Source organism: Macaca fascicularis, chromosome 7 (genome assembly GCF_037993035.2).
Source record: "Macaca fascicularis isolate 582-1 chromosome 7, T2T-MFA8v1.1".
NCBI lineage: Eukaryota > Metazoa > Chordata > Mammalia > Primates > Cercopithecidae > Macaca > Macaca fascicularis.
The window spans coordinates 4,483,273-4,505,879 of NC_088381.1; the positions used below are offsets into that span (position 1 = coordinate 4,483,273).

A 22,607-nucleotide genomic window follows, 5' to 3' on the forward strand; every position below is an offset into this window, starting at 1 on the left:
ATATCTGATGTGTCAGGTAGACCCTAAGATGGTGCCCAGTGAACCTTACCTGTAAGAAATACACTGCTTACGTTATTTCAAGTGCTTTAGTGAGTGACCTCCTCTGTGTCTCACTTGACCAACACACCTGAACTTAACATTTTTCCAATTCAGAGTTCTCCTAGAAAGTGGTTGTCTTGATATGAATGTAGTGGTCACAGGTTTGAAAAGTACCATAAGGGCATCTGACAGTATTTTAGAAGTTTACAGTAATCCAACCCAAATGCCCATCAATCAATGAGTGGATAAAGAAACTGTGGTGTATATGTGTGTGTGTGTGTGTGTGTGTGTGTGTGTGTATAACTACTACTCAACCATAAAAAGGAATGAGTCAATGGCTTTTGCAGCGACCTGAATGAGATTAGAGACTATTATTCTAAGTGAAGTAATTCAGGAATAGAACACCAAATATCATATGGTCTCACTCGTAAGTGGGAGCTAAGCTATGAGGATGCAAAGGCATAAGAATGACACAATGGACTCTGGAGACTCAGGAGAAAAGGGTGGGAAGGGGGTGAAGGATAAAAAAAACTACAAATAGGGTGTAGTGTATACTGCTTGGGTGATGGGTGCACCAAAATCTCACAAATCACCACTAAATAACTTACCCATGTAGCCCAAACCACCTGTTCCCCAATAACCTATGGAAATAAAAAAATTACAGTAAGAAGGATGCCTGGTCAAGGACTGGACAATTAGGCATTGAGTCATCTGCCAGGATAAATAAGTATCCCATGAAAGGTGCACTGTAAACCTCCAGGACTAATTTCCTGGAGTCCTGTTGGGCAGTGTTATAATTTGAAGCCATTGTCCCAAGAGAGACCTCAAGAGAATATTAGATAATACGAAAATACAACACAGATGTAGAGGTAATTTTATAAATCATGGCTCAAAGATCCCATGGAGAAGGAAGATAGAAATGGTAAAGTGTTACTTGAAAGTTTGCAGAGTTGCAGCGTGCAGCTCTCTGAAGACAGAAATACTTATCTTGAGACTGTTTGCCTTAATCTCAGAAATACAAGCAGAGACTATTCTAAGTTGCTTTCCAAATTCAATTCTTCATTTAGATCAACTACCTATCTTTTTCTCCCTCTCCTTTTATTCTTCCTATCTCATGAACGAGGGTTGTGTGAATCTCACTGTAAGCAGTTGTTGCTGGCGCAGGCACATTACAGTCACCATGAAATGCTTTGCTCTGAACACTTGTTACTCTTGTCAACTCCACCTGCTGATACTTGGAAAATGAAACAGGCCTTGGTGTTCCCTGAAGACTGTACTGCATGAAGAAGAAACTCATGTAATTTATAATTTAGAATGTTGAGCATATTTGCACTGAGTTTTTTGGCTTCTACGAGGGCTCAATTCAGTGAACAGGAAGCCCTAATTTCAAATATAGGAGTCATGCTCCTTTTAAACTGTATTCTCTATTCAGAGTAAAGGGTGGAGACAGGGTTGGGTTCAGGCCTCATGATGTGGTCAGACAATGAGATGTCTTCAATAGCATCTTTTCGAGAATTCCAGTGGCCAATCCAGCCTCAGTACAATGTGGCCAGGTGGTTTACAGGTTTATTGTGAGAAATCGTAACTTCCATACTATGGTGGTAGTGTTTGGGAGCTCGGTGCCCAGCCCTGTGTCTTCTGTGCCTGGGATATTATGGTAGCACAGTTTTGTGTCTCTCACCTTTCCTATCTTAACTCTGGGCACTCAGAACTCATTGACCCTCCTGCCTCCTAGAGATGAGTCTCTCCTTATACACAGCTACTTCCATCTCCTTCATGGCTTGCCACTTGGTGATTTTTTTTTTCCAAAATAATGTGGTCATGAATGTTGTCTTCACAGCACACATAACAGACCATATGCATGCATTGAAATGAATAGAAAAAATGGGATTTGACAAGTCACTTACCTTGTAGAAACTCCTCTTATAATAAAATGAAAAGAGCAAACTTCCATGTACTAAGATTGTCAATTTTTTTTTTTTTTGAGACAGAGTCTCGTACTGTTGCCCAAGCTGGAGTGCAGTGGCATGATCTCAGCTCGCTGCAACCTCTGCCTCTTGGGTTCAAATGATTCTCCTGCCTCAACCTCCCGAGTAGCTGGGACTACAGGCACCCGCCACCACGCCCAGCTAACTTTTTGTATTTTTAGTAGAGACAGGGTTTCACCATGTTAGCCAGGATGGTCTCCATCTCCTGACCTCGTGATCCGCCCAAAGTGCTGGGATTACAGGCAAGAGTCACCGCGCGCGGCCTAAGATTGTCAATATAAATGAGGCTGTCCTTCCTATGGGGTGAATTGTAAGCTCAGAGGGGTAAGGACGTTTATTGAATTATAAATAAATGCCCCCAAATAATAGTACCTGAATTACTGCTACAATCTTCTTGGAAGTAAGGAATATGGTCCAGTCAGATGTGTCTCTTACTCCACGCCTCCTGGATGCAGGAGTTTATTTTCTCACAGGAGCTATGAAGTTGGTATGGAGAATGTAGCCCGTGATCACGGTCTGAAAAAGCAAAAGGAGTCCTGACTTTGTGGATGTTCTTGGGAGTGTGGTATGCAGTCCCATGGCTTAGTAAAAGCTTTGTGGGCATCGTTCCTGGAACAGCCCTGGTGCTCTCCCGTGAAGTGGTGTGGCCTGTGAACGGGGAGCTGTGTGGAGGATGAGGGGACAGTCCTCCCTGCTGTGGGGATCTTTGTTTAGCCAGCACAGATGCAGAGTCAGCACTCAGCCCGGTTCCATCTCTTAGATTGCTACGTGGTGGGCTGGTGTACACTGTACTGTGCTGTTTTTCCTTTTTTCTATTAGGCTATTTCCACCTCTGCACAATACACTCTGTATCACTAACATGCCTCACCTTCATATGCCTGGTGTCTAAAGGTTCATTTCAGGTCTCTGTAAGAAGGAATTAGCCTACAACCCCATGATTATAAGCTTCTATTTTCATACCGAGTTAATCTTCTACACGATGATATTGTCTATGCTGAAGCTTTTGGGCCTCTCACTGGACAAAATAAATCCATGATGTGAGCGTCAGGGGACTGTGTGGTACCATGAATTCACGATGAAGTCTGCATAATAAAGAGAACTTAATTATCATAGGGTATTCTCCAAGGCTTTAAAAAAACTTTAAAACTTGAACAAAACAATCTCTGAACTAAGAAAACACTCCTAATACGGAAATTTTATGTTCCCCATCACTGGTGTTTCTCAATCTTGTCTGGAAGTCATGTCTTCCAAAATGTCTTTAGTGAGATCCTACAAAGACACGACCACAAAGTACCTGAAAATAGGGTCTTCTAACTTATGTAGGGCAGGCACCTTTCTTTGAAAAAGTGGTTACTGATGTATGAATTGGTGACTGCGTAATGGAGCACGTGATGGGCAAGAAGAAAATGAATGAGAGCCCCTGGAGTTGACGGTGTCTTTCTGAAGCAGGTGCCCTGTGTAGGAACGGGGGATAATAAGGCAAGCTACTGTGCCTTTCACTCCCGCGTCTCCACTCATCCTCTGATCCAAGGATTCTTGTTGTTTATGTCCATCTGTGTTGGTATTTTTTTTGTTCCTAAATAATACATTTTAAGAAAACTTTTACTTGAAAATAATTTTAGTTTTACAGAAAGTTGCAAACATAAAGCAGTTTTATATAATCTATAGCTTCCCAAAATGTTAATAACTTATGTAACCATAATATATTTATGAAAACTCAGAAACTGACAGTGGTACAAAACTATTAACTAAAATACAGAGTTTCTTAATATTTTGTCAGATTTTCCACTAATGTCATTTCCTGTTCTAGGATCTAATACAGGATACCCTCATTACATTTACTGTCAGTCATATTACCTATTGATTGCTGTATAATATAATCACACAGCTTAGATGTTCCAACCCACACATAAATATTAGTTAACAGTTTCTCTGGGTCAGATGACCCAGGCTGAGGTTTCAAGTGAAGGCTCCCCTGGGGAAGGATCCCTTTCCCAGCTCATGTTAGTGTTGGTAGGATTCAATCTTTTTCTAGGTTGAGATGACTTCACTGGTGAATTATTCTAACTCCTTTGAGAATTAATAACAATCCTTTATTAACTATTCTTTCAAGAAAAAAACCAAACAAACAGAGGAATAGAGAACACTTCCCAATGCGCCACATGAAGCCCGTTTTCCCTAACAGCACAACTGGACAAAGAGATTTCAAGAAAGGAAAATGACAGACAAATATGCCCCATGAAACCGAGGCAAAAATTCTGAAGGAAATACTATCAAAATAAACCAGTAACCTAATAAAAATATACATTATGAGCAGTGATTTGTCCCTGAAATATGTTTTGTTAAACACACAAAAATGATTAGTGTAATACACTATATTAATAGAATGAAGGACAAACGCTTCATAATTATCTCTAAAGATAAAGAATAAGCAGTTGAAAAGTCCAAAACACATTCATGATAATAAGGCCGAGCAAATTAGGCACAGAAGGAAATTTTCTTAAGTGATAAAGGGTATCTATGAAAAACTCACACAACAACATACCATATTATGAATGTTTCAGTAATTTCTTCAAAAAATTAGCAACAGGACAAGGATATATGCTCTTGCTACTTTTATTCAGTATTGTAGTGGAACATGTAGCCAGGGTAATTAGGCAAGCAACATAAATATAATACTTCTAGAATGAAAAGGACGAAGTTAAGCTATCTCTATTCATAAATGACATAATCCAGTGTACAGAAAATCCTAAAGAAGTCACTAAAATAAGATTAGAAGCAAAAAATGAGTTCAGTAACACTTTAGTATACTAGGGCAATAAAAATCAATTGTATTTCTATATATTGTCAATTAATCTAAAGTAAAACATAGAAAACAATTCCATTTAAAATACTGTCAAAAAGAAATAGACATTTGGGGGCAAAGGGGACCAACCTAAGAAATATAAAAAATAAGGAGAGATTCTTAGTTTAAATGTCAAAGTATTTGTACATACATTCTCTACTTTAGTTAGAAACATTCTTTCCCGTGGGGGTATGAATTACCATTACCAATTCTAAAACTACTCTGCATGTATTTTGGACTCATTGATTACATAAAGGAGGCCAACTGTCTCACTGCTAGTGTGGGAGGTTACATACAAGTAGTGGGAATGGGGAAACTGATTCATGTAGTCTTGAATTAAATCATGGGTGCTGGAAACAATAAGAATTCATGCTGGCCAGGCTCGGTGCCTCACGCCTGTAATCCCAGCACTTTGGGAGGCTGAGGTGGGCGGATCACAAGGTCAGGAGATCGAGACTATCCTGGCTAACACGGTGAAACCCCATCTCTACTAAAAATATAAAAAATTAGCTGGGCGTGGTGGTGGGTGCCTGCAGTCCCAGCTACTCAGGAGGCTGAGGCAGGAGAATGGCGTGAACCCGGGAGGCAGAGCTTGCAGTGAGCCGAGATCACGCCATTGCACTCCAGCCTGGGCAAAAGAGCAAGACTCTGACTCAAAACAAAACAAAAAAAAAAGAATTCATGCTGAAATTTATATAGCTATAAATGGAGAAATGTAGAAATGCATATACATATGTGAGTGTGAGTTACATATATACATATAATCCTTTGCTCTGTCAGATGACAAAGCACAGAATTAACAGACGCCTAGCAGAAATGAGAACACCACTGCCGAGAACTTTGTTTCTAACGTGATTCACCAAAAAAGGAACTAGGAATTTGGGGGAAAATGGTTAATGGTAGGGAATCAACACTATTAAGTACCTTGTAGTGCCAGAAAGTAAGAAAAAGGTAAACAACACAACCAACCAACACACTACACAAACCAAATCAAATAGCAATAATATGGGTATTTCAAAGTAGTAAAGCAGCTGACTGAATGGCCTTCTAATGACCAGCACGAGAGCAATTTGAACAATACAATGAACTAGTCTAATTACAGTGGAAATAAAGATTTATTATTTGCCTAATATTCTATACAATATAAATAATTGATTAATTAAATGTAAAATAAATGCTGGAGAACAGATACATTGCCTATGGTAATGAAAGACAAACGATACTACAGAAGTTCTGCCCTAAGGAGGTGAAGAGTCATTCCCCACTTGTTAAGTATGCGCTGTGCATAGTGATGTTTTTTTTCAAAAAGTGCGACATGGAAAGGGGTAAAAATTAATTTCACAGTGGAGAAACTGGACCCACACTGCCTCATCTAGGTGCTCAAATTAGTATTAATAGTGGTAAAAAGCATTTTGATAATAGATGCCCATGGTATAATGAGTATTACACTCACCCCTGTCTCTTCTTCTTCCACATCTACAACTTCAGTCTAATTGTTAGTAAAAACAGTCATAGAAATCCCAAATGGAGGATGTCAATGCCATGAAAAACACGGACATTCAGAGAAACTGCAGAGACAAAAAAAGCTTAAGGAGACATGATATCTAAATGAGTTATCCTGGAAGAGATCCTAGCACAGAAAACAGACATTAAGTAGGAAAAAAAGAAATCTGATTAATATGTGGATATCAGTGAATGAGAATGCATAATGTTGGTGTGTTAATTGTGACAAATACCCATGCTAATATAAGAGGTTAATAAAAATGGAAACTCTGTGTTGGTTACATGTTAACTCTCCATGCTGACTACGCAACTGTTCTGTAAGTCCAAAGCTAACGTAAAATAGAAAAGTTTTTTCTTTTTTTAAAATTCACTACTGACCATAACAAACAATATTATCAATATTGTTGATGCCCCAAATGTGCATCTCCGCAATTTCATGGCATTTTTTACCCCCATTAAGGTTACTATTATTTTCAGTTTTCTATTTGTCATTTCCTTTTTATATTATTTTTATGTCTAGGTTTATATTTCTAAATAATATATTGTTCAGTTTTTATTGTCTTCAAATTAAGATAAAGGTGTTCAAATTAAGTCTATAATTCTATTCAAATAATGAGAAATCATCAGGTGAATCCACACTGTGATGCTTCCTATAAAATACCTGACCAGTTCTTTTCATAAGGGCTAAGATTCTTCAAGATAAATGAAGACTGGGAAACTGTCGCACATCAGACAGGACCTGATGTGGCTGGTAGACCTTAAGATGGTGCCCAGTGATCCCCACCTGCCAGGGTGCATGACCGTGTATTGTAATCCTCTCCCTGTGACTATGGGCATGAAATGTGACTTGCTTTCACACAACACAATAATACAAGAATATCAGATGTCACACGATTGATTATGTTATGTAAATTTGTTATTTTTTTTGGTCTTGCTAGCTCTTTGACTTCATGGCTTTGATAGAGCATTCTGCCATGTGGGAGAAGTCAACGTGGGAAGAAACTGAATGCAGCCTCTGGTCAACAGCCAGCAAGGAACTGAGGCTGCCCTACAGTTTGCAATTCACATTTCTAACTAATCCAAGCCCCCTTTCAAGTAACAATATCACTTAAGATGTAGTATGAACACCTTACAGTAACAGAATAACCCTAATTCTTTCCTTCTGTCACTCATTGCAGTTATTCACTTAAGCATAAATGCACATGTTTGTATGTATATATATAGTATATATACACACACACAATGATACATATTTAACCATACCTAATCAAATATATTCACACTACTATTGTGTTTAACAAGCCGTTGTTAGATTGAGAATAAAATTATTACCTAGATTAGCCACTAAAAAGGTAAAAAAAAAAAAAAGATATGCTAAGAAATGAGATGAACTGATATAAAGTGCTCAAAACAACAAAAGGTAGAAAATGAGTGAAATACAAAAATAGGAACAAAGACAAATCAACAAATAAAGTTAGTAATAAATTTTGGTAGATTTTTAATATCAATAATCACTTTAAATGTCAAGGTTTTTTTTTTTTTTTTTTTTTTGAGATGGAGTCTCGCTCTGTCACCCAGGCTGGAGTGCAGTGGTGCCATCTTGGCTCACTGCAAGCTCCGTCTCCCGGGTTCATGCCATTCTCCTGCCTCAGCCTCCCCAGCAGCTGGGACTACAGGTGCCCGCCGCCACACCCGGCTAATTTGTTGTATTTTTAGTAGAGATGGGGTTTCACGGTGTTAGCCAGGATGGTCTCCATCTCCTGACCTTGTGATCCGCCCACCTCAGCCTCCCAAAGTGCTGAGATTACAGGCGTGAGCCACCACACCCAGCTAAATGTCAGTGTTCTAAATGCACTACTTAAAGGACAGAATGCATCAAAAAAACAAGGGCAGGGGGATCGGATAGCAAGAATAAATTCATGGTACAATCTGAGAAACATGAGAACATCATGAAGTTTGCATGGGAGTATCAAAGAACATTTAAGAAGACACGCAGACAGGCCGGGCATGATGGCTAACACCTGTTATCCCGACACTATGGGAGGCTGACGAGGGCGGATCACTTGAGGTTAGGAGTTTGAGACCAACCTGGCCAACATGGGGAAACCCCATCTCTACTAAAATGCAAAAATTAGCTGGGCATGGGGGCACCCACCTGTAATCCTGGCTACTCAGGAGGCTGAGGCAGGAGAATCGTTTGAACTCAGGAGGCAGAGGTTGCAGTGAGCTGAGATGGAGCCACTGTCCTCCAGCCTGGGCTACAAGAGCAAACCTCCGTCTCAAAAATAAAATAAAACAATAAAATAATAAAATAAAATAAAATAAAGACCAAAACTATCAGACAGTTTACAGGTAGGGGATTTTAAAGACACAGAGGCAGGGGTTAGACACAGTCGTAAATTGATATATTGAGGTTACACATTGGTTTCAGCCTAAAAGGATGAAGAATCTTGAAGTGGAAGCTTACAGGTCATAGGGGGATTCATAGATTTTCTGATTTGTAATTATTTAAGAACTAAAATTCGTCAGAAAATTTGGGATCAGCAGAAAATAATGGTAAGTCTGGCTCATAGACATAACATCCTGTAGAGCCCTCAGGAAGAAATTCAGAATAAAGAATGGCAGAGTTCATTTCATAAATCCCCCTTATCTGAGGTCTATGTGCCAGTGGATCCATTTGGTAGAGGCGCAGGTTTCTGAAAAACTCAGGGACATATGTTAAGCTTTGATTTTTAGTTTCTATGGGGAACCCCATATTCTCATGACTCTCAATTCCTTGCTACTGTTTTAACTTACTATTACCTTCTTGCTTATCAAGTGGCTCATGTACTTCTCAGAGGCAGAGAGGTGCCTGGTATTTCTGTGAATGGACTCAAGATTTTCCTTTATTTCCATGCTTGGGGTGGTCCACAGGCCCCTATGAGGGGTCCCTGCACCTTCTCAGGCCCTAAATAAATCCTCATCTGCTTGTGGGACTCCTGAATTTCTTCTACCCTTTTCTTGCTTTTGTATTGCTTGCTGCTTTCAAGTGAGCAAATTCCTGTTCAATCTTGGCTGATGAATCCCATCTTCACTGGGATGGGCAAGACATTTGGATGACTATTCATATATGAATTATGTCAAGAGTGCCAAAGTTCAGTATAAAATAATACATATCAGTTGATCTGCTATTATTTAATAGAAAGGTGGGTAAATTATTGACTATGTCAATGAAAATGGAGATCTAAATAGTTGCCAGCAGAAAAATATTTTTAAAATATTAAGCTAAATGAGAAAAAATAATAAAATATTTTAACATCCTTCCTAAAAGAGATTGTTACAAATATATGTGCTGAATAGACCAAAATTATGTGTACATTTTCCAAGTGGCATTTAAAAAATTTGTCACTGAGACTATTTATTACTGCCTCAATTTCAGAGCCATTCTTGGTCTGTTCAGGGATTCAGTTCCTCCCCAGTCTTGGGAGGGTGTATTTGTGCAGGAATTTTCCATTGCTTCTAGATTTTCTAGTTTATGTCCGTGGAGGTGTTCATAATATTCTCTGATGGTTGTTCATATTTCTGTGGGGTTGGTGGTAATATCACCCTTGTTGCTTCTGATTGTATTTATTTGAATCTTCTCAACATTACTCATTATTGGAGTAATGCAAATCAAAACCAAAATGAAATACCATCTAACACCAGTCAGAATGGCCATTTTAGAAAGTCAAAAAATAACAAATAACAAATAGTCAAACAAATAACAGAGGCTGGCAAGATTGTGGAGAAAAAGGAACACTTATACACTGTTGGTGGGAGTGTAAATTAGTTAAATCATTGTGGAAGACAGTGTGGTGATTCCTAAAAGACCTAAAGACAGAACTGCCATTTCACCCAACAATCCCATTTCTAAGTATATATCCAAAGGAATACAAATGATTCTGTTATAAAGACACATGAACACATATGTTCACTGCAGCACTATTCACAATAGCAAAAACATGAAATCAACCTAAATCGTCCATCAACGACAGACTGTATAAAGAAAATGTGGTACATATACACCATGGAATACTATGCAGCTATAAAGAAGAACCAGATGATGTCCTATGCAAGGACATGAATGGAGCTGCAGTCCATTATCCTTAGCAAGCTAACACAGGAACAGAAAACCAAATAGTGCATGTTCTCACTTATAAGTGGGAGCTAAATGATGAGAACACATGGACACATAGAGGGGAACGACACACTCAGAGTTCCTGAAACCATCGGTCAGGTTTCCGATGAATGGGGCAATCAGACACACAAGCACACCAAGGCGTACCCATTCAGGCCACTGGAAGGGAAAGAAACTACCCAGAAATGCCACCTGCTTCCAGCGAGCTGATCCCATGACTGGGGCTCTAGGGAATTTCCCGTTACCTGCCGAGATGTCTTTGTCTTGGGGAACTTCCTTTCTCTTCTTGCCACTGCACCAGCTGCCTACTACACTTCCTACCATGGGGCAAGTGACATGTGAAGAGGCTGACAGCCTTCAGAGCTGGGTAAGGCAACCAGAATACATCCTGAACTGCCTCTGCCTGTTCTGTGATGTCACCTGAACTCTGCTCTGTTTAGACACAGCTGATTGTGACGTCATCTGGGTGTGTATAGTACCTGTATCTAAGTCAAGACCTGGGCTTTGCTCCACTTGGAGTCAGCTGATTGGTGGGAGGGCACCTGAAATTGAGATGAGGTTTCAGGACTTTTACCCAGTCCTTTGGTGAGGATCTGCTCAGGCCTGTGCAGTCTGAATCTGCAACTGTAAAAGTGTGCAAAATCTACATTTAGGCCCTCATCTCTGTCTCTCTCTCCTCCTCCTCCTTTCCTCTGCAAGGTGATCTGCAGGAGCCCACTCCATCCAGGATCCAGCCCTGGAGGAAAACAGCCCTCACTGCCCCAGCAGGGGTCACTCTTTTCAGGACGCTGGAGCACTTCTCCTAACTGTGCCAGTTTTCATGGAGAAAAGAAGCATGTGAACTATTCCATAGGTTATCTAAAGCGCTTGCCACCATGCTTATGGTGCTTAATGTTGTTTATGTGAAACAAAAAGCTTACCAGCATACGGAATAAGTGTTTAGGCAGTCCTGACTCCAACCCCTCTGCCCTTTTTGTCTGCCTAATTTACCATTTAATTTGTTGCCATTCGGTTACCCTCTACTAGGTTACTAAGTACAGCAGAATGTGGACTGGGGATGAAGTTGATGTGCTGGTGGACCAGGGTAGGGGGCGGTGGCGGGGAATGCTGTGCCAGCTGCTGCTAATCACCAGCCTGCCCAAGGAGTTTCTTCTCTGATCTCTTTGGCTGTCCCAGCTGTGTGGTGAGATTTGCACAAGTGTTCCTTTTAGGACCATGGGTGGTATTAAGTGCACTGCTTATTGTTTGGGTGAGGGAGAGAGGACAAGATGGAGGAAGGTGAACAAGAAGGCACAATCCATGTTGCTTCCGGGTTCTTCCTCACCAACTTTCCCGCACGTGGGAAAATGCAGCCTGCACTGGGAAGATGCAGATCAACCGAGCATGCGCCAGGTGACGTCAATCCGAAGACATCGAAACTTACCTGGCCATGCCTATGGAGACGCCCCATCACGCCCTTATCCTGCCCACTGCCCTCCCCCTTCCAGTACCAATGCATAAAAGTCCGCTGCCGGCTGGAGCCGGTGTGACTTCTTCGACCCCCGTTTTCGTGGGCCGGAGAACCTCACCCGAGAGCACCGGCGCGACTTCCTTGGCCCCCCACACCTGAGGACCAGAGAACCTCGCCCGAGAGTGAGCGCATATTTGCAATAAAAGACTGCCACTTTCTTATGTACTTTGGCCTCATGTTTAATTATTTAGCTCTCCTAAATTAAACAAAACACTTATATGAAGCTAGAAAAGTCTTTCCGACCCTGGAGTTCTGGTTGAAGGCTATGAGCAGTGCAGAACGGAAGAGAGACAACAAATAAAAGCTGTCATCACTGTTTCAATGGGGGTGAGCAGTATGGATATAGAAACTAAGCCAGGAGGGGAAACAAGGTCTCTATCCCCTCTGGGAAGCCCCTGGAGCATATCCTAGCTAACTGTAGAGCCTAGAGCTATGAGCCCATGACTAAGAGAAAAATGGTCTATTATTGCAGTGCTGTTTGGACTATGGACAAGTTAGGTTATAAATTTTGACCTCTGAATGGATGTAACCAATACTAGTCTTTAATGCAGTTAGACTCATTTTGTCAGAAGTCTGGAAAATTAGAAAAAATACCGTGTGTCCAAGACTTCATGCTTTTCGAAAATCAGGATTCATACCATGAGAGAAGATGCCAACTGCTAGCTGTACCAAAGGACAGAATGGAAAAAAGGCTCTTCACAAGCCAGAGAGCCAAACTCAGGCAGAAAGGAATGAATAAGAATTAGGACTTTTAAATGTCCAACACCCAGCTGTTTTAGCAGCTCCAACCACCAAAGCCAGAATGCACCTGGCCTCTGCTCCACCCCTAACAGCTCCCACTGCGGTACTGCCATACAAGGCCTTTAGCGCTGGCCTCTACGTTGGCCTTGATTGCCTTGATGCTACCAAGTGAGGTATCAGACCAATAAGAGGGAGCTACTCTGCCACCTCAGTATAATGGGAGAACAGAGATGGCCTCTCCCTCCAGTGCTTGTCAGGGTACATGGTTTAGCAAGAAGTGCCATGGCAGGAGCAAGGGAATTCCCATTTACAAGGATGGCCATGGGTGGCTTGGATGCGAGTGGGCAACCTGTCAGACATTACTGGACATCCAGCCCATTTTCAACATCTAACTTGTGAAACGGAAAATCACCACCTTATAGAATGGATCCCCAGAAAATGACTGATCTCTATGTGTGTCTGTGCTACCCACCAGTGTACTTGAGCCGATGTGTAGTCTCTCCTAAATATGCTTCTGACTGCAGGCAAAAGAAGATCAAGAGTCTTGGTGCCTCCATGGAATGAATCCAAATACCCCAAACCTGAAGGGACCATTCTGGATGCAAACCCTAACTGGGGTTCCAATTGATAAGGGGACATGGCCCATCTGGAATATTCACAAACATTCATCCTGATTAGACTCAGGAAGAGGGTACGAAGACAGGAAGCCTCACTAGGAATGACCCCTTTCCAGCTGGAGAGACAAAGAAACAGAAGATGCAACCATAAATGTAGAATGAACAAGGAAGCCTCTGCATCAGAAAAATCGAGGCAAGCCTCTGGAACACAGCCAGTGTGCCTAGTGTAAGGAGAAAGGTCACTGAAAGGATGACTGTCCCAAAAGAAAGGAACAAGGGGCCAGAAAAAGGAGGAATATGACAAAGAAAAAGCCCACAGGCAAATAATGGAGCAGGGACAGGGATGCCTGGGGGCTCTTCTTAATCCCTCAGTGACAATGAAAATTTCCCCACAGGAACCCTGGGTATGACTGACAGTGAGGAAAAAGTTATTTGATTTCCTGGTTGATACTGGGCAAACTATTCAGTTCTTAACACCTTAGGAGCAAAAAGCACCAAAATGATTGTACCTGTGATAGGAGTTGCAAGAAGAATGCAACAAAAGGCTTTCCTACAATCTTTAGAATGCAAACTAAAATGTTTGGACCTAAGGCATTGCTATTTCCATATGCCAGAATGCCCAATCCCCTTGCTGGGAAAAGACCTATTATGAAAATTAAATACTCAAGTAATTTCTCCCCAGAGAAACAACTATGGCTACAGGTCCTGCTAGAGCAAGCAACTAAGATGCAACTAAGATATTATTCACTTGCCTTAAGAAGAAAGAATTTTCCCTCAGAAGTCTATGAGAGAATGGGTAATTGTGAATAGGCAGATAGAATCCCAGGAAAAACAAGAAATACACAGTGAGTACATATAGAAAAAAAAAAGAAGGGGCTACTGTGCCCCGGATGGGGGTTGGGGGGAGGCAAAAAAAAAAAACAAAAAACAAAAAACAATCAGTATACATTAATAAAGGAACCCTTAGAAGGAATAAATGCAGTCTTGCAAAAATTTGAGCAGATGGATTGACTCATCCTTGCAGATCCCCATGTCATAGCCCTATTGTGCCTGCAAGGAAGCTACACTTCAACAAATATAAATTTGCCCAAGATGTGAGAGCCGTTAATAACAGTCTTGGATAGTCACCCAATGGTGTCTAACCCATACACTCTACTGACTGCTATATATAGATATTATGAATGCTTTTCAGTGCTAGATCTAAAAGATGCTTTTTTTCTGCCCTCCAATTGAAAAAAAGACACAACAATTATTATTATTTTTTTAAATGACAGAACCCAGAGACTAAAACAACCTTTCAATACTCTTGGACAGTGGGGCCTCAATGTGTTAAAAAAAACGCACCAACAATTTTTGGGAAATACTGGCAAAAGACTTAGGAGACCTACAACAAGATTAAGGAGTCTGGCTACAACACATAGATAATTAATACCAGCCACAACTAAAGGAAATGCTTAGCTGAGGTCATCTTAGTTCTAAATCACCTGGTACAATACGGATACAAAGTATTCCCAAGAAGGCCCAAATATGTAAGTAGAAAGTAACCTGTCTTGGCTTTAGGTTAAAGCAAGGCCAAAGGAACCTGGTCTGGTCAAAAACAGGCAATTGCAGCCATAAAGCCCCAGAGAATGGGGGCAACTGCAGAGATTCTTATAAAGGGTTAGCTTCTGCCAGATTTGGATTCCTAAGTTTGAACTAATGACTAAAACCCTCTATGAATCCCTAAAGGGACTAGACTCAGAGGCCCTTCTCTGGACATCTAAAGGCCAACAAACATTTTATACCATCAAAGAAAAGCTGATATCAGCCCCTGCACTGGGATACCAAATTCCCAGAAGCTGTTCAAATTCGGCATCCAAGAGAAACAAAACATAGGTCTGGGCGTGCTAATCTAAATGCTGGGAGATGCCCCATAATCCGTGGCCTATTTCTCTAAACAATTAGGCCAAAGATGAAGGGATGGCCCCCCTTCCTCTGGGCAAAAGTGCCCACTGTGAAGTCCTACAGGAAGTAGAAAAATTTACTCTGAGACAGCCAGTTACCATGTTTATGCCCCATCAGGTGCTGACTTTGCTAGAACAAAAGGGAGGCTACTGGCTCACTGTGGGGTGAATGGGCAGATACCAGGCCATCCTCTCACATGATCCAAATATCACCCTACAAACCACCATGGCTCTAAACCCTGCCACACTGCTCTCAGCCACTGAACACAACCCTGGGTAAAGCAGGACTGTAAATCCTCGATGCAGCTTATTGGAGCTGAACCTGTCAGACTAGACAATGAGTGCTCTGGACTCGAACTACACTGATGGGAGCAGCTTAATGAAAGATGTGCCCAGAGCCGGATGTGCCATGATGACGACCAAAAGGGTAACAGAAGACCGTGCCCTCCCTGCAGCTACCTCTGCACAAAGAGCTGAGTTAATTGCTCTTACCTGAGTCTTTAGAACTGTCCCAGGAAAAGGGAGTAAACATTTATTCTGACTCCATACATGCATTCCTGGACATGCACGCCCATTGGGTGATGTGGAAACACAGAGGAGGCTGCTTGCCATCAGAAAATACAGATATTAAACACCCAAGAGAAATTCTGGCCCTAGCAGAGGCAATTGCCTTGCCGGCCCAGATTTCCATCATGCACTTCCCCAACACCAGAGAGATAATTCATGACCAAAGGTAACCAGGCAGCTGGCAAAGCTGCAAAATGAGCTGCTTGGGTTGCACAGATTCTGGGACATGAATATTCCATTTGGAATTACTAGATTTTAAACTTCATTACACTGAACAAGATCCCAAATGTGCCCGAACCAGGGGTTTGATTAAAGAGATTCCAATTTCCCTGGAAAACTGACACCCACAGGATGATGATACTCCCCAAGGCCTTGGTTTATCCAGTCTCAAAACATCTACGTAAAGGAACGCACTATGGGAGAGATGCCCTCGCCAGCCTAGTGCAACCACATCTCAGTAGCCCACACTTCCAAAATATCCTTCGGAAAATTACACAAGGATGCATCTTGTGCACTACAAACGATCCCAGGATGGAATGTAGCCCCCCTAACAGGATATAGTACAAAGGGCTGAGTCCCTTCAAAGACTGAAAGGTGGGCTTCACTCAGATGCCTACCTGGTTATGTGAGCCAAGGAAAGATTTGAAGTAATTAAGAGAAAAAGGAGGAGAGATAAGCAATATACTTTCATTAACATGAAGTTCTCAGTTAATTCTAGAGTAATAGGCACATACCTGATCTTTGCTGAAACTACATGAATGGGTGTAGACTGTGGCTTTCCTCCAAAACAAAACAGACTGCTGGGTCTGTGGGGGAGGTACCCCTTTCTGTGGGGGGGGGGGTGCCCCTGCTGACTTGCCATTGCACAACCAAGCACATCAAAGCTACCACCTCGAGCACGTGGAGTTATGTTTATACGCAGGACAAGAGTAAAAATTCTCACCCATTTCCCATCTATGATTACAGAACCACTCACCATGAGTGCTCCACGTTTGGGGAAACCTGGAAACATATCTTCCATCTGGCTCGTAAGCAGGTTAATGTCACCCCCTCTATAGACTATGCTGAACATGACAACATAGGATGACTGATGATGGTGCAAATTCAGGCAACGGGTCATGCACCTCTATGCATCCCAAAACACAAGAGCAACACACCCCACACTAGCAGCCAGGCTAAGGGATGGTTACCTCTTAGCAACGTGGCTAAACCCATCAACTAACTAATAATATGTGGCTAGGATGGCAAAATAGTGTCAAGCTACATGGTGGAGCCTATCCTTTCTCCTGGAGTTAGCTATGGGTCTGAGGCAGTCATAGCTGGTATTACTTACCTTACCACTGAACCGGCAGGTACGCCTGGGGGTGCCCTTACCTACCAGGACACATCCTGTCCCATCTGGACTCTCTCTCTGACAAATGGGAAAATGTGAAGGCCAGACAACACCCCATCAAAAATGGGCACGCTGTTGGTTCTACTCACTAGCCATCTTTTCCTCCCAGACAGCAAACGTAGATGTAGAATTATAAGTAGAGATTCTAAGTATAGAGCTGCTGCCTGTCATGACACCTAACCCAACATTACCCTTCTCACTGAAAAAACTCGCAGATTAGACAAGTGACTCTACAGAACCCTTTGGCCTTAGATATCCTAACTGCAGCCCAGTGTGACGCTTGTGCATTAAGACTGAATGGTGCGTATACACACCAGATTATTCTCACGATATAACCCAAGCTATGCATGCACTGAATACTCATATTTCTGCTATAACTGTCCTCTACCAGGATCCCACAATGTCATGGTTTGGTCGACTTCCAGGTCCACGAAAGACTCTCATATATGGTATAGTTGGTATTCTACTTCCTGTTCTGTTTGGTTGCTGCAGTTTTTGTTGCTTTTCAGTAACTGTATGAAGATGCAGGAAAAACTTTTTCAGAAACTTTTGTGTCCCCACACCATAACGCTCCAACACATTCTCATATTAGTCTGGGAACCCACGAATATTTCTAACTTCAGGTAAACAGATTCCAATCTGATACCCTCTAACTGTGCCCCTTCTCAGCAGGAAGAAGCTAGATGGAATGCTGTTGCCCACTTTCCATTGAAATGGAATGGACCTTTATGGCGAAGGAGTATAATCGAGTCATTTAGCTTCAAAATACATCTAAGTGTTTTCTTTCTCTTTATTTTCTTCCCAGTCTCGAGATGTAACCTTGAAGCAAACTGCAGAAACCATTGCCTTAGTCTTCAAGTAGAACCTTGAAATATACTTTGGAACCACACCCCCTTCGGTTTCCCACTGTACACGTCCGTGCCTTACACACATTTACCTAGCTGGCTAAACTCACACCATGCATGATTATCTAACTATATGCCTGTCAAAAAATACCAGAGGCTAATTTAAAATGAACCAAACATAAAGGCCCAGCTGTGGAATTGTCTCTCTCTTGAAGACTGCCTCAGGATGGGTATCTATGACCTGGCACTATCGAGATGGTATCAGTCTGCAGTTCCAGGTGGACCACAACTCAAGATACACATTGGAGTAAGACACAGACTCCCTGAATCTGCACAGCTCCTGCACGCCTCCCATGTCATGCTTCCCTTTCTCTAAACCTCTGCCCTCAGCCCAAACTTTGAACTTTGAACTGGTATATAGAGGTATAATTCCAGTCATTTCCCCACTGCTGGATTTGGAAAATAAAGTCACTTTCCTGTCACCCTGCATGTCCTCCTTGTCATTGCTTTTGCATGCATAGATCAGCCAGACCTGCACTCAGTTCCATGTGTATCACAGGAGGAAGGGAATGTGGCACTTTTCTCTCTGACTGCCAATGACTATTTGGAAACAGGGGTGCCTCATCTTCTCTATTACGATAGATTACTGAGGAAACAGACTTACACTTTCACATCAGCTGACCAACTCCATTTACCCTCTACCTAGCAGTGGAGGCAAAAACAACTCAATCTTGAAAGCTAACTCACCATGTTGACTTCTCATTTTCCCAGTTCTGGGACTGCCTCTAAGCTTTCTGTATATTTTTTTTTCCTTTATATGCACACTAGGGGATAAGATTTCTTTTTTTTTTTTTTTGAGATGGAGTCTCGCTGTGTCGCCCAGGCTGGAATGCAGGGACGCAATCTCGGCTCACTACAAGCTCCGCCTCCCGGGTTCACGCTATTCTTCTGCCTCAGCCTCCGAGTAGCTGGGACTACAGGCGCCCGCCACCACGCCTGGCTAGTTTTTTGTATTTTTAGTAGAGACGGGGTTTCACCGTGTTAGCCAGGATGGTCTCGATCTCCTGACCTCGTGATCCGCCTGCCTCGGCCTCCCAAAGTGCTGGGATTACAGGCATGAGACACCGCGCCCAGCGGGGATAAGATTTCTATTGCATCTACTGTTCCTTGTGAAAATTATGATTTTTCTGTCAATCCTGCCCTTAGGTCAGAACCACCACAACTATGAATCCTGCGCTTAGATTCACATGGTGTTTCTGCCTTTCCCTGACAGGCAGACTTCAGCTTTCCTACACACTCCTTCCCCATGGTATACAAGTCCTATGTGTGACTCTAACATCTCTCCAGAAACCCCCACTGAATGTTTCTTTCTGAGAGACTGGTTATATCAGCCTCTGTCTTCAGCTGTTTGGCTTCCTCATATTTTGGTGGTAGGTATGCAAAGACCTGCCCTCCATGGAATGCTAACTATTAAAAATGGAGAGCTTTTACTGGAGTACTGAAATCCCTATTTTACGTATGTTGAAGCAATTTTTAAAATGATGGTCCTGGCCGGGCGTGGTGGTTCACGCCTGTATCCCAGCACTTTGGCAGGCCGAGATGGGTGGATCATGAAGTCAGGAGATCAAGACCATCCTGGCTAACATGGTGAAATCCTATCTCTACTAAAAACACAAAAAATTAGCCGGGCGTGGTGGCGGGTGTCTGTAGTCCCAGCTACTTGGGAGGCTGAGGCAGGAGAATGGCGTGAACTCGGGAGGCGGAGCTTGCAGTGAGCGAAGATCGCGCCACTGCACTCCAGCCTGGGCGACAGAGTGAGACTCTGTCTCAAAAACAAAACAAAACAAAACAAAAACCTGATGGTCCTAGAAATCCATTGAGGAGGGAGCATAATTGTAATGAGTTACATGAATGTTTCCCTGACCTAGATTTAAGGCTTCAGAGAGACTGAATAAAGTGAACATGAAATCGTGATTTCAAATATATGAGCCATCCATCCATTGAACTCTAACTTCCAATCACTCTAAAGTGTGGATGGAGAAAGAGTGTTGGGTACTTGCCTCACGAAGAGGTCTAATAATTTGGCTTGTTTGCAATGATAGTTTTTTGAAAATTGTAGTGTCCAGGACAGCCACTCTGAAACCTGGTAGCTTACTTTATTATGGGAAATCATATTTTTTGTGCTGTCAGAGAGGTTGTTTGGGAACTTGGAGTCCCACACGATGACATCTGTGCCTGTGATATCATTTAGCACAGCTTTGAGTTTAGTGCCTGTTTTCTTTATTTTTTTGAGACGGAGTCTGGCTCTGTTGCCCAGGCTGGAGTGCAGTGGCCGGATCTCAGCTCACTGCAAGCTCTGCCTCCCGGGTTCACACTATTCTCCTGCCTCAGCCTCCCGAGTAGCTGGGACTACAGGCGCCCGCCACCTCGCCCGGCTAGTTTTTTGTATTTTTTAGTAGAGACGGGGTTTCACCGTGTTAGCCAGGATGGTCTTGATCTCCTGACCTTGTGATCCGCCCGTCTCGGCCTCCCAAAGTGCTGGGATTACAGGCTGGAGCCACCGCGCCCGGCCGCCTATTTTCTTTTAAACCTCATCTCTCCAGTCTCCATCACCCTGATGGACATTTACTTATGTCTAATTTATGACTTGCCGTTCCAGCTTTTTGTTTTTTAATTGCTTCCTGGTTTGGTGAAGCACGATGTTCACACTCCTCATCATGATAGATTAGAAAACATGCATTGAGATGAAGATAAAAAGGGATTTGAACATGGGGAACTTAGGGAAGTCACCTAAGTATGATAGTATCTCCAGTTCAAATGACATAAATGGAAGCACCCACCATGTTTTAAAATGAGAACCTTAAATGAAGCTCTCATGTCTCAAGTAATAAAGTATGAGCTTAAAGAAGTTAGTTTTCTTCAATTACAAATGCTCAAATACCACCGCCTAAGGAACAGGAACAGTTATTCTCATCTAAGAATGAGAAACGACATCCATGAAGCTGAATGTCTCTTCCAAGTCTCTAGGCCACAGGAGCTCATTTTCTCACTGTCACTATTACTGTGGTGTAGACAATACACCCCATTTTTATAGACCAAAAAAACAAGTCAGCACTATACATGGCCATGGGTGTTCAGAATGAAGTCCGATGTCTTTGTGGGTTTTTAGGCATGGTCCCTGGGAACAACCCTGGTGCTGTGTAGCGGTGTGTTGAACAGGAACTTGTGTGTGGGGTGAGTGGAGAGTCCTTCCTGCTGTGGGATTCTTTGTTTAACCAGCACATATGCAGAATCACCACTCAGCCTGTGTCTATCTCTTAGATCACTGCTGGAGGGTTGGGGATATGTTATATTTTCTTCCTTCCTTCCTTTCCTTCCTTCTTTCCCTCTTTCCTTTCTCTCTCTCTCTCTCTCTCTCTCGCTCTTCTTTCTTGAGAGGGTCTGCGTTATTGCTCAGGCTGCAGTGCAGGCACACAATCATGGCTCACTGCATCCTTGACCTCTTGGGCTCAATCCATCCACCTGCCTCAGCCTCCTGAGTATCTGGGACCACAGGTGTGTGCCATTATACCAAGCTAAATTTTTCTATTTTTTTGTAGAGACAGTTTCTCCATGTTGCCCAGACTGGTCTTGAACTCCTGGACTCAAGCAATCCACCCACTTTGGCCTCCCAATATGCTGGCATTACAGGCATAAGCCACCACACCTGGCCTGTTGTTGCCTCTATCAGGTTTTCCACACCTGTGCAAAACCTATTTTGAATCTCAGCTGTCAAAACTCTGGTGTGAAAAGATTTTTTTGTCCAGGTCCAGATAAGTAGAAACTGCCACAACCACCAACCACCATATATATATATGTTTTTTGTATTCCACCCACCTGATGTCAACGATGATGCCCATTTGGTGACTTTGGGGCTTGGGAATTGCTGATATAATTCTGGTATTCAACAGAATACAAAGTTCCACAAAATTCTTGATGGAGAACGTGGAGTGAAAAGAAATTATCACAGGACTCCAACAAGGCTTAAAGGCGAGTTATCTTTAGAAAACTAAGCCTGTATTAATAAAAAATCATAACATGAAAATATAATTTATATTTATTGTCACTAACATTTCTCAATCTTGGTCTCTGGCATCCAGAAACTTTGTCAAAACGTGTTCAGTGGGATCCTGCAGATACGCTCCTAAATGATATCTGAAAATGGCCCTTTCTGGGATATGTGAGGCATAAGCAAATAACTCTGAAAAGAGAGGTTACCGACACTCAAACAAGTTACTTGGAAATGAAGAGTGTGATGGGGAGGTCCAATACGGACAAGCATTCCTTGAGTTTGATGGTGGCTTCCTGAAGTGGATGCATTTACGTTCGGAAGGGTAAACAGAAGAAGAAATGTGCTTGGCTATTTTTTTCCTATATGTCCATTCATCCCTGAGGCCATTTTTTTTTTTTTGAGTCATGAT

General features: G+C 42.3%; 1 long non-coding RNA gene across 3 annotated transcripts in view; it reads right to left on the reverse strand.

Annotated features, from left to right (window-relative positions):
• The window catches only part of LOC102131280 (uncharacterized), a 125,321-nt gene that overhangs the window by 87,022 nt on the left and 15,692 nt on the right, over positions 1-22,607 (reverse strand). For 2 of the 3 annotated variants that reach the window (XR_010587966.2, XR_010587967.2), the window contains exons 5-8: positions 22,024-22,201; positions 2,988-3,109; positions 2,400-2,543; positions 648-680 (exon numbers count right to left, since the gene is read on the reverse strand). This is a non-coding gene — a long non-coding RNA (uncharacterized lncRNA). The remainder of the gene's footprint in view (positions 1-647; positions 681-2,399; positions 2,544-2,987; positions 3,110-22,023; positions 22,202-22,607) is intronic. The other variant, XR_010587968.2, reaches the window with a different exon arrangement.